Below are 12,623 nucleotides of genomic sequence, written 5' to 3' on the forward strand. Positions count from 1 at the left end.
AGGAACCCTAAAACAAAGGAATCAGCTAAGCTATGCCAAACTCTTGACCACAGAAACTGTGAGTTAATAAATGTATATCATTTTAAGCCACTAAATTTGGGGTAATTTGTTACACAGCAATAGATAACTAATGCAATCCTGACCCAAGCTGAAATACCGAGGAAAGAGTGTCTGGTTTTCACAGTTCTGAACAATTACTCTTGCTGCCCTTGCCTTGCTGGAGTCTGTGAAATAAGACACACTCTTCCAAGCTGCCTGTATCCAGCACATATGTGACAACCTCTGCAGCCAGGGAGGTAGGGGGTGGGGGGAGGGGCGTGCTCTGAGAGGTGCCGAATGGGAAAGTCATTTAGCCCATGAAAAGATACTGATTTGTTAAAACAGAAACTGGTATTAGCTTGTGTTCTAAAGAGCTTTTAAATCTCAGAGAAGAGGATGATAAATTGAGTGCTACGTCCACATTTTCAATCAAAGGCTTTAGTTGTAAGTAATTCCACATGCTGTAACCATCAGCAGTATGCAAAGAGGCTGCCATATGAAATAAACCTTCATTTGCCTGAAGCCAGAATTTATATTTTCTTTAAGATGAGATTCACATCAACACAGACACACGCACACGTGTGCGTGCGCGCGACTGTTTTTGTGGGAGGATGGACTAACTGAACTCACTTTTCAATTGCATCAGCTTCTTTTTTAATGTAGTGATGAATGGATTCAATTAGATGAAAACCATACTTGTGGTTGATGTATCAGGAGTGTTATTTCTTCCCACAGATTTCATCATGCACAATGACTAAAGGCACTGCCTTTCTTTGCTGTCTTTCCAGGTTACACTTATAGGCAGCTCTCTGACCAGAAGAGTGTAGATGGTTCTTAATGTGACACTGGCATAAAGGAAAAGAGAAATCCTCTGAGACACTGGTCAAGAGACAACAGGTTCTTTATTCTCTTTTTACTCTTCAGGTCTCCCTGGACTCAGCTGACCAATAGAGTATAAGACCTGAGTCACATAGGGCTTCTCTTTGTTGAATTTGTATATACCCTCAATGCAAAGTTCGGGGGTCTACAAGGCCATCTTTACCTCTGTTATCAACTGCAAGTTGGAGAGCCCCCAAGATCACCCTCGAGTTTGATAATCTGCTAGAAGGACTCACAAAACCCACTGGAAGCTGCTGTACTCACAGTTACAGTTTATGACAGCACAGGGACACAGATTAAAAGCAGCTAAGGGAAGAGGTACACAGAGTAGGGTCCAGGAGAGTCCCAAGCATGGGACCTCTAGCACGGGACTCTAGTGGAGTTACGCAGACACTGTTTATTTCTCACAGGTGCAATGTGTGACAATATGCATGAGCTACTGCCATCCAGACAAGTTCACGTGAACCTTGGTGTCTAGAGGTTTTATTGGGGCTCAGTCACATAGATATGGCTGACTGCCCATGTGGACAACCTTAGTCTCCAGAGGTCAAGTTCACGCCTCATGACCCAAGGATCCCTACTATATATCACACTGCTAGCATAGACTAGCTGGCATGGCCAAAGGTCCCCAGGTTAAACAAATCAGGCAGGACATTCCAAGATCTTAGAGGTTACCTCCCAGAAGCCAAGGGCAAAGGCCAGGCCTCTCTGGGGAAAAGGTTCATCCTTTACTGGGTACCATACCAAAGCCTATGCAGACTTTCCCGTTCCACTTGGCAGAATTTCCCTGCAACAGCTCTCCGGACTTACACCTCCCCTAATCTCTTCCGTCCTCAAGAACGGCACCAACAACCGCCCAGGTGATCAAGCCACTACCACCCTAATCCATGGAGTGTTTCTGGTGAGCGCAGGCGCGTAGGTGAGGGTAGCGCGGGCCGGGGACTGCCGGGTGCCGCCGGGATGCTGAACCCCGGCCCTCCTCCCCCGAGTAGGACCCCCAAGCGAGCCCCACCCGACCGCCGAGCCTCCAGCCATGGCTCCTCTGCTCACGAAGTATGCTTACCTGCAGAGCCTGGCCAAGAAGATCTGCTCCCAGCCCAGAACCGAGCCGCAGAAGCGCAAGTCGGCTGGCAAAACTCGAGTCTTAGAAGCTGCTGGGCTCCTAAAAAAGGAGAGGAAGAAAGCACTGAAGAAATCCCAGGAACGGGAGGAGAAGGCTGCCAAGGCCAAGGCCCGGGCCCCTGCGGAGAGTCTCAGGTCAGGAAGCCGGTGACAGCCGAGGAGGAGGAGGCCTCCAGCTCCACCGGGGCCCCTGCGCACGGCCTGGACAAAGAGCCTCTTTACCTGCCTTGGACGTCGTGCGGCAGCGCCTGCCTGAAAAGATACCGGAGGCGCGGGGCCAGGGCGGCGCCAAGAAGCTGTCTCCCGCCGTTTCGGAGAAAAGACATCGGAGGAAACGGAGAAAGCAGGAGCGCGACCGGAAAGAGAAGCAGCAGCAGCAGGAGCTGAGGGCAAAGCGGAAGGCGCCCGAGGCCCCCGAGGGCGCGGAGCACGCTGAGCTGCCCTGAGGCGGCCCTCAAGGAGGCACAGGGCCGGCCGGGGCTGCTCTTCAACAAGGTGGAGGTAACCGAAGAGAAGCCGTCCCGCAAGGCTCAGCGCAGGAAGGAGAAGAGGCAGAAGGGGAAGGGCAACCTGACGCCGCTAACAGGCAGGACCTAGGCAGCAGCTGAAGCGCCTGCGGGCGCGGCGGGCCCGGCTGGAGGAGCTGCGGGCCGCGGACGCGGGCCAGGCCCAGGAGCTCGAGGCAAAGATGCAGTGTGCGAACCTGCTGGACAAGGCCGAGGGCGTGAAGATCCGCGACGACGAGCACCTGCTGCAGGAGGCCCCGAAGCGCGAGAGGGGCGCAGCGCCAGCGCGCGTGGGAGAAGCGCACTGCGCGTGTGGCTGACGAGACGCAACAACTGCGGGACCCGTGGCGGCGGAACTCGCGCGAGAACAAGGAGGCCGAAGCTGAGCGGCGCCTGGAGAAGACCCGGAAAAGGGGCCGCATCCTGCCCCAGGACCTGGAACCGGCCAGCCTGACCTGAGGGCCCGACTGCCCGACCCCGGCAGGCTCAGGCTCCCAGCGGAAATCGGACGCTGCCCCGCTGCCCTCACCGACTTTTTGGGGCTCAGGCCGCACGTGCAGAAGAGCCTTCAGATCCGGGTAAGGGGTGACCCAGATCCGGGCTCCAGTCCCCTCTGGTGAGGCCAGAACGCTCCCTGAAAATTCCGGGGTGGGGGACGAGGGAGTGGTGAGGAGTGAGTGGCATGGGGAGGGGCTGGGTCTTCACTGGCCCCCTCCTCCTCTCCCGAGTTCACAGGAGCAGGAAGGGAATGACCTGTGTGGCTGCTGTGTCAGCCCCCAAGTCTCTTGGACAAAAACCCAACTCCTGTAGCCAAAGCTGAAGGCGGAATTGACAGGCTTGGTAACTGGGGAAAGGCGGGGCCATCCTCAGGCTGCCTGGAATTGAATTATTCTAAATTTATTTGTAAGATGGATAAAGATTATCATTTAAGATAAACATGCACATTAAAAATCCTAAAATAACCGCTAGAAGATAGAAACAGTGTTACTAAACTAGAAAGAAGAAAAATGGAGTGGGGTGGACAGTGTCAGTCTAGGAGGAGGTGGGAGAGAAAGTAAAACCTAAAACTAAGCCGGGTGAATGGAGGATACACAGAGGCAGAGTTAAGTCCAAGCCCACAGGCAGCCAGAACGAATGCACGTCGACAAAACTCAGATGAACTTTATGGTATGTGGATTATATTTCCAAAAAACTGTTAATAAAATTCTTTTGACTAAACTCCAGTTAAGAAACAGATGGTAACCAAAAGGAAGCTGGTGTTGGCTGTATTATAAGATGAAGTCGACTTTAAGATAAAAGGCACTGCTAAGGAGGACTATCACCACGTAACGAAAAGGGGTTCAAATCACCTGGAAGGTAGAACAGTCGTGCACCAGGAACATAGCTTCAAATCTGTCTAGCAGAAACTGACACAACTACAAGGAGAAATCAATTCACAAACCAAAGTGGGAGATTTTTAACATCTTTGTTAGGAATTGATAAACCAGGCAGACAAAATCAGATGGATATGGAAGGTTTGGATGAGAGTATTTATAAGCTTGATCTGTTGGACACACAGAACAGTGTATCTGAAAACAGTATGTACTTCAAGCACACATGGAACAGTGGTGAAAACCAACCATCTCCTAGTCCATAAAGCAAGTCATATTTCAAAGCGTCAGTGTCATACAAAGTATATGATCTGGCCACAGAAAAATGAAAAAACTTAAGAGGTAATTGTTAAAGTTTTCTGTTTGGAAGCTTAGAAACACTCTTCTAAATTACCTGTGAGTCAAAGAATCATCCCTGATGGATGTTAGCGAATATTTAGGACTGAAAGATAATGAAAATGCTATGCGTCACAACCCTTTCACAATGACATCCAACGCACTTAGCAACAGCTATTATTTTTCTGGTTTGTTTGTTCCCTGCCTCCCACCCATAAAAATATAATCTCCATGCAAGCAGGCACCAGTCTGCCTTTTTCATACCTGTATTACCTGCTCTTAGAAGAAAGTCTAACATAGAGTAGGTACTCAATAAATATTTGCCTGACAAATGAACGTATGCCTTTTTCTTGAAAGTCAACTGGTAACCACTGGTTTATTCAACAAGTATATGAGCACCTTCTCTACAAAAGGCCAGACACAGGTGAGTCTAGGCAAAGCCCGCCCTCGAGAGTATAAAAGAGCCTAACAGTAGTATCAGTAGAATAAATAGCGTTCATCTTTGTACCTTCCACAGCATAGAGACAGTCTTGGAGCTCATTAAAGAGTGAAAGGACAAAAGAGGACTCTGCTAAAATGGTATTAGAAATTCAGAGGGAGAAAAGAGTTCTTAAAAATGAAAGGGGGCTTCCCAGGTGGCGCAGTGGTTGAGAGTCCGCCTCCCGATGCAGGGGACACGAGTTCGTGCCCCGGTCTGGGAAGATCCCACATGCCGCAGAGCGACTGGGCCTGTGAGCCATGGCCTCTGAGCCTGTGCGTCTGGAGCCTGTGCTCCGCAACGGGAGAGGCCCCAACAGTGAGAGGCCCGCGTACCGCAAAAAAAAAAAAAAAAAAAAAAGATGAAAGGATCCCACCTGAAGCTTAACACAATATTGCAAATCAACTATACTTCAATAAAAAAAAATTTTTTTAATGAAAGGATCAGGAAAGATTTCACATAGGATTTGTGATGATGGGAAACGAGGCTCGCCTTTCTAAGTAATGGGAGCAGTACAAATAAGGTACAGAGGTAGGAAGGGATACCTTCTGGGCAAGATTAAGTAGTTCCATTTGGAAGAAGTATAGGGTGTATAAAGAGGAATTCTAGGAGATAAAGCTGGGAAGGTTGGTTGGGATCAAAACTGATAAAAGTCCCTATAATTACAACTCTAGACAACATGGAACCTCTGAAAGTTTTTGAAAAGGACTTACCATGACTGAAACCGTGCCTTAAAAGGGTTGAACTCAGGCAGGATCAGCTTCGTGAATATGCAGACTCTGCCGTCACCGGGGACCCCGAGCACAGAAGGGCCCTGTGCTTGGTGTGATGTCCTGCTGCCAAGGTGTTGAGAGTTTAAGTAATTTTGAATAAGGGGCCCTGCGTTTTTCATCTTGCACTGGGACCTTCAAACTATGTGGCTAGTCCTGAAGTCAGGAGAGAGCGATTATGAATGATTAAAATGAGGGGGAGTCAGGAGGCAAGGAGACCAGATAAGAAACCATAATAATGGTTCAAGGAAAAGCTAAAGAGGACATGAGGTGGGGAAGCCTTCCTACTCTTAGTAGATACTCTAAGTATTTAGAGGGAATAAACTTGGGTCATAGTTTGGGTCACAGACACAAAGATATTCTTCGAAACTCTCAGCTCCAAACTACACAGAATGATTCTTAAAATGTAAGTCAGGCAGAAGTTGAAAGTTTATAGGAAGCCATTGGAAGTTTTTGAGCAGGGATTTTATATAAGATTTATTTAACAAATATTTATTGAACACTTGCTATGTGCCAGGCATAGTGGTGGAATTAGAAACCTACTGGGTGCCAGAGATTAGTGTTACCAAACGAAAGCTCACTGCCCAAGGCATACAGAAGCCAATACTCTGGCATCGGCTTTTGAGAAAAGAAAGCTTTATTGCGAGGTCGACCTGCAGAGCTCAAATCTGTCTCCCAGATCCAACGTTCAGGGCGAAATTTAAGGAATTAGGAGAATTTCAAACCTGGAAGCTGACTGGCTTATCTTGAATCAGTCCATGTATGGTAATCAAGCTACTCTTGCTGCTGGAAGCTGGATTTTCCTCACTGAAGGAGTTCTTGCTTTGTAAAGAGCTCTGGTGGCAACATTTCTATTCTTTGAATTCCGTAGACTGAAGATCCTTGGTTCCGGGGTCATCCTGGAGACACAGGTTTCCGTGTTGCACATGCGCAGTGATGTCTCTGCAAAATACATTCAGGTTTCATTAATCAACAGCCTGTTTTTATTTTTATTTTTTTTTTGATTTTTTGTTTTTTGGGGTTTTTTGAGGGGAGGTTGCCAACCTTTTATTTTTCTTTTTTAACAGCTTTATTGGAGTATAACTGCTTTACAATGGTGTGTTAGTTTCTGCTTTATAACAAAGTGAATCAGTTATACATATATATATGTCCCCATATCTCCTCCCTCTTGCATCTCCCTCCCTCCCACCCTCCCTATCCCACCCCTCTACGTGGTCACAAAGCACCAAGCTGATCTCCCTGTGCTATGTGGCTGCTTCCTACTAGCTATCTATTTTACGTTTGGTAGTGTGTATATGTCCATGCCACTCTCTCACTTTGTCACAGCTTACCCTTCCCCCTCCCCATACCCTCAAGTCCATTCTCTAGTAGGTCTATGTCTTTATTCCCGTCTTACCCCTAGGTTCTTCATGACCTTTTTTTTTTCTTAGATTCCATATATATGTGTTAGCATACAGTATTTGTTTTTCTCTTTCTGACTTACTTCACTCTGTATGACAGACTGTAGGTCCATCCACCTCACTACAAATAATTCAATTTCATTTCTTTTTATGGCTGAGTAATATTCCATTGTATATATGTGCCACACCTTCTTTATCCATTCATCTGTCGATGGACACTTAGGTTGCTTCCATGTCCTGGCTATTGTAAATAGAGCTGCAATGAACATTTTGGTACATGACTCTTTGAATTATGGTTTTCTCAGGGTATATGCCCAGTAGTGGTATTGCTGGGTCATATGGTAATTCTATTTTTAGTTTTTTAAGGAACCTCCATACTGTTCTCCATAGCGAAGGGCCTATTTTTAAAAGCAAAATCATTTTAAGCTGGTCCATGTTTTACATGCTATTTCATAACAGTCCCTTCCATAAACACTGCCAGAGTAGGAAGAATTTTGTATACAGATATTTTTCAGTTATGGTCACCATATAATTTGATCACTGTATAAAGTGTTACACTGAAAGAAAATGTAATGGTTTTCGGGGAGAAAATGTGAAAGCATCTTTCTGCTCTTAAGAAGGCTTCAAGGACATTTCAGGAAGAACCTGGGGTGGTAGGTGAAGAACTGGCTCCAAAATGAACTTAAACCTCATGTCAAGCAATGCACCATTTCAAAATGCAGTGCTAGCTTCCGGGATTTTCGAATCAGATCAGCAAATCTCCATTACAAAGAACAACTGCACATTTTCTTTTCTAAGACTAAATGCCTCACCAGTACATTCTAACTGGCTTTTTCTTTGGTTTATTCTGCTTACCCCAAGTCAGCGTTCAAAGCTGTTGGTTTATATAACCTGGAAAACAAATCTAATGAAAACCATTAGGTTGTCATCAAGGGAGAGCTGGATAAGAAGCTCTTGAACTCGTTTCACCCTCTCAAAGGGCAGGACTTATTTTTCTAACCATGAAAACAGCAGATTGGGGAGAAAGCAGAGAGCGATGCAAACACAGACATGGCTGCTCTCTGAGATTTTTCCTCTCCTCAGAAGGCAAAGTGAACACGCGTGGCTCTTGGTACTGTTCACCTGCTTTGTTCCTTCCTGTCCTCTTCCCTTATGGGAAGAAAGTCTTTTAACATAATCATGCATCACAATTAAGGCTTTCAGGGTAATGGGTATTAACAAGAGAGAGGTGAAGCTGTCTGGTAGGTGCCTCGTTCTGAGGAATACAAAGATCCACTGTTATTTCCCCAAGATGCAGTGACCTCAGACCAAAGGGGCAGAGTGTCCTGGGCTTGGCCAACCATGGTAGCAGCTGGTTGGAACCAGAACCTTGGGAGGTGGAGTGGGAGGTCGGGCAGAAGGCAGAGGAGCAGAGAAGGAAGAAGTGGGGGAAACTTGGAAGGGCTCTCTGGGCTCCAACCCAACGTGTAATGTACATATGTTACACCTTTGGTTAACCCCCTGGGATGACAGGAATTGGTTCTGAGGGAGACCCAGGCCTCCCTGGCACAGAGCTGGTCCTACATGCCCCTATAACTGGGGCTCTGCAGAGCATCATGACCCCCAGTTATACAAATTTCATAACAGGAACTCTTCCCAGCCTCTAGGTCTTTACATATGCTATTCCTCTGCCCCCAATTCTCTTGCTCTGTATTGACAGCCATTGAATCATCCTTAAGACCCAACTGGCACTTTAGCTCCTCTTGGGAGCTTTCCCTGACGTCTAGAGACAGTGAGGCTCCCCTGTTCTAACCTGCCAGGATATCATTGCACTTCCTGGGCATCTCTAACATGTTGTACAGTCACCGTTGCCTATATAATTGTCTCCTTCACTAGACTGTGAATTGCTCAAACGCAGACTGAGTCTCGTTAATCTTACATCCATACTAGCTAGGTAGCTAACACAGTGCATAACAGGTGTTTAATTAGTGTTTAGTGAATGAAAAAAAAAAAAAAAGCCAAGAATAAAGGATCAGTTTTTGTGAGGCAAATGTGCTACCCACTTGGCCAGATGTGCCCAGTGAAGGGGGTCTTTGAGGGACCTAAAAGTCGTACATTCCACAGTGTCCTGTGAAATTCAAGATAAAGGAAGCCACCCTCCTGAACCTAAGAGCATACCTGGTTGATTCTCCCCTCTAGGGAGCCCCAAGGAAAGAAGATCATTATGAACTGCCATGAAAAACGGGAATCATTTGACTGCCCAGGAAATCTTATCATCTAGTTGCAATCTATAGTATTAGAGGTTTTTTTGTTTGTTTGTTTTGTTTTTTAGTATTATAGTTTTGTGTGCTCTTTTCTGATGATCAGTTTTCTACCTGTCAACTTAGAAAGGGCCGGCAAGAGGCAGAGATAATCCTGCTTGGTCTGACTGAAAGTATTGCCACAAGTGTCTAAAGACAAAATAACCTACGCATCTACACTCGTAGTTACATGAAGGTAACTATTGGGAAGTTGTGCCAGGTGCTGCCTTGGCATGGCCTTTTCTCCAGTGCCTTATATATTAATTTTAAAAGGTTCTTGACATTTCGGTAGAACTGATATAATCATTTTCAGAGACAGGTGCCTGTCCTCAGAATGGGTGTATTTTATTTTATTTTATTTTATTTTATTTTTTTGTGGTACACGGGCCTCTCACTGTTGTGGCCTCTCCCGTTGCGGAGCACGGGCTCTGGATGCACAGGCTCAGCAGCCATGGCTCACGGGCCCAGCCGCTCCACGGCATGTGGGATCTTCCCGGACCGGGGCACGAACCTGTATCCACTGCATCGGCAGGCGGACTCCCAACCACTGCGCCACCAGGGAAGCCCTGTATTTTATTTTTGATCTAAGTGATATGAGTTAGAATTATTATTCTACCCAAAAAAGACATGGCAATAAGCTGAACAATCTTTATCTATGAAACTTTTTTTCACATTTCAAAATATTTTCAAATATAGTATCTCCTTGACATTCACCAATAATCCTATGGAAGTAGCCCGACCAGGGGGTTATTACTTAAATATTAAGAAAAGGGAATTGGACTCAGAAGGCATAAGGGACTCATCCAAAAGTACCAGGCAGTAAGTGGCAGATTTAGTCTCTAGATTCCAAACCCCTAATAAAAGTTTACCTGGTTGGAGGAGGGAGCAGCAGTGAGCACGGGCTCCCAGAGGTGGGGGAGGTGTCGGGGGAGAGGAGGGACCCGTGAGCAGCCGTGTGGTCACAGCGGCGACCTGCAGAGGCCATGGCAGCTCCAGGACGGAGAGCAGGCTCGAATAGTAAGTGGCAATGATTTAGATGCTTCCAAATTCTCTGCACTACAGGCGTTTGGTGGCCGTGTGGATGAAAGGCTCTTGGTGCTGCAGCCAGGAGTCAGTGCTGTGCCTTTGAGGTGGGAGAGCCAACTTCAGGACACTGGTCCACAAGAGACCTCCCAGCTCCACATAATATCAAACAGCGAAAATCTCCCAGAGATCTCCATCTCAACACCAGCACCCAGGTTCACTCAACGACCAGCAAGCTACAGTGCTGGACACCCTATGCCAAACAACTACCAAGACAGGAACATGACCCCACCCATTAGCAGAGAGGCTGCTTAAAATCATAATAAGTCCACAGACACCCCAAAACACACCACCAGACGTGGACCTACCCACCAGAAAGACAAGATCCAGCCTCATCCACCAGAACACAGGCACTAGTCCGCTCCACCGGAAGCCTACACAACCCACTGAACCAACTTTACCCACTGGGGACAGACACCAAAAACAACGGGAACTACAAACCTGCAGCCTGCAAAAAGGAGACCCCAAACACAGTAAGATAAGCAAAATGAGAAGCCAGAAAAACACACAGCAGATGAAGGAGCAAGATAAAAACCCACCAGGGCTTCCCTGGTGGCGCAGTGGTTTAGAGTCCACCTGCCGATGCACGGAACATGGGTTTGTGCCCCCGTCTGGGAAGATCCCACATGCCACGGAGCGGCTTGGCCCGTGAGCCATGGCCGCTGAGCCTGCGCGTCCGGAGCCTGTGCTCCGCAACAGGAGAGGCCACAACAGTGAGAGGCCCACGTACCACAAAAAAAAAAAAAAAAAACCCACCAGACCTAACAAATGAAGAGGCAATAGGCAGTCTACCTGAAAAAGAATTCAGAATAATGATAGTAAAGATGATCCAAACTCTTGGAAATAGAATAAAGAAACTGCAAGAAACATTTAAAAAGGACCTAGAAGAATTAAAGATGAAACAAGCAACGATGAACAACACAATAATTGAAATTAAAAATACTCTAAAAAAAATACTCTAGAAGGGATCAATACAGAATAACTGAGACAGAAGAACAGATAAGTGACCTGGAAGATAAAATAGTGGAAATAACTACTGCAGAGCAGAATAAAGAAAAAAGAATGAAAAGAACTGAGGACAGTCTCAGAGACCTCTGGGACAACATTAAACGCACCAACATCCGAATTATAGGGGTTCCAGAAGAAGAAGAGAAAAAGAAAGGGACTGAGAAAATATTTGAAAAGGTTATAGTTGAAAACTTCCCTAATATGGGAAAGGAAATAGTTAATCAAGTCCAGGAAGCACAGAGAGTCCCATACAGGATAAATCCAAGGAGAAACACGCCAAGACACATATTAATCAAACTGTCAAAAATTAAATACAAAGAAAACATATTAAAAGCAGCAAGGGAAAAACAACAAATAACACACAAGGGAATCCCCATAAGGTTAACAGCTGATCTTTCAGCAGAAACTCTGCAAGCCAGAAGGGAGTGGCAGGACATATTTAAAGTGATGAAGGAGAAAAACCTACAACCAAGATTACTCTACCTAGCAAGGATCTCATTCAGATTAGATGGAGAAATTAAAACCTTTACAAACAAGCAAAAGCTGAGAGAGTTCAGCACCACCAAACCAGCTTTACAACAAATGCTAAAAGAACTTCTCTAGGCAAGAAACACAAGAGAAGGAAAAGACCTACAATAACAAACCCAAAACAATTAAGAAAATGGGAATAGGAACATACATATCGATAATTACCTTAAATGTAAATGGATTAAGCGCTCCCACCAAAAGACACAGATTGGTTGAATGGATACAAAAACAAGACCCATATATATGCTGTCTAAAAGAGACCCACTTCAGACCTAGAGACACATACAGACTGAAAGTAAGGGGATGGAAAAAGATATTCCATGCAAATGGAAACCAAAAGAAAGCTGGAGTAAATTCTCATATCAGACAAAATAAACTTTAAAATAAAGACTATTGGGCTTCCCTGGTGATGCAGTGGTTGGGAGTCCACCTGCCAATGCAGGGGACGTGGGTTCATGCCCCGGTCCGGGAGGATCCCACATGCTGCGGAGCGGCTGGGCCCGTGAGCCATGGCCGCTAAGCCTGCGCGTCCGGAGCCTGTGCTCCGTGGCAGGAGGGGCCACAACAGTAAGAGGCCCATATACTGCAATAAATAAATAAATAAATAAAGTAAAATAAAATAAAGACTATTAGAAGAGACAAAGAAGAACACTACATAATGATCAAGGGATCGATCCAAGAAGAAGATATAACAATTGTAAACATTTATGCACCCAACATAGGAGTACCTCAGTACATAAGGCAACTACTAACAGCCATAAAAGGGGAGATCGACAGAAACACATTCATAGTAGGGGACTTTAACACCCCACTTTCACCAATGGA

General features: G+C 46.0%; 1 long non-coding RNA gene and 1 pseudogene across 2 annotated transcripts in view; one reads left to right on the top strand and one right to left on the bottom strand.

The window, feature by feature from the left end:
* The first annotated feature begins 1,951 nt into the window (after window positions 1–1,951).
* On the top strand, window positions 1,952–3,005 carry LOC309824120 (surfeit locus protein 6-like; annotated as a pseudogene). Its single transcript has one exon. The product of its transcript is annotated as a surfeit locus protein 6-like (transcript).
* A 3,062-nt stretch (window positions 3,006–6,067) lies between these two features.
* LOC309823593 overlaps window positions 6,068–12,623 on the bottom strand; it is an 86,127-nt gene continuing 79,571 nt past the window's right edge. Inside the window, exon 4 of the long non-coding RNA XR_014296843.1 lies at window positions 6,068–6,442. This is a non-coding gene — a long non-coding RNA (uncharacterized lncRNA). The remainder of the gene's footprint in view (window positions 6,443–12,623) is intronic.

Source organism: Grampus griseus (assembly GCF_964374135.1).
Source record: "Grampus griseus genome assembly, chromosome: 6".
Lineage (NCBI taxonomy): Eukaryota > Metazoa > Chordata > Mammalia > Artiodactyla > Delphinidae > Grampus > Grampus griseus.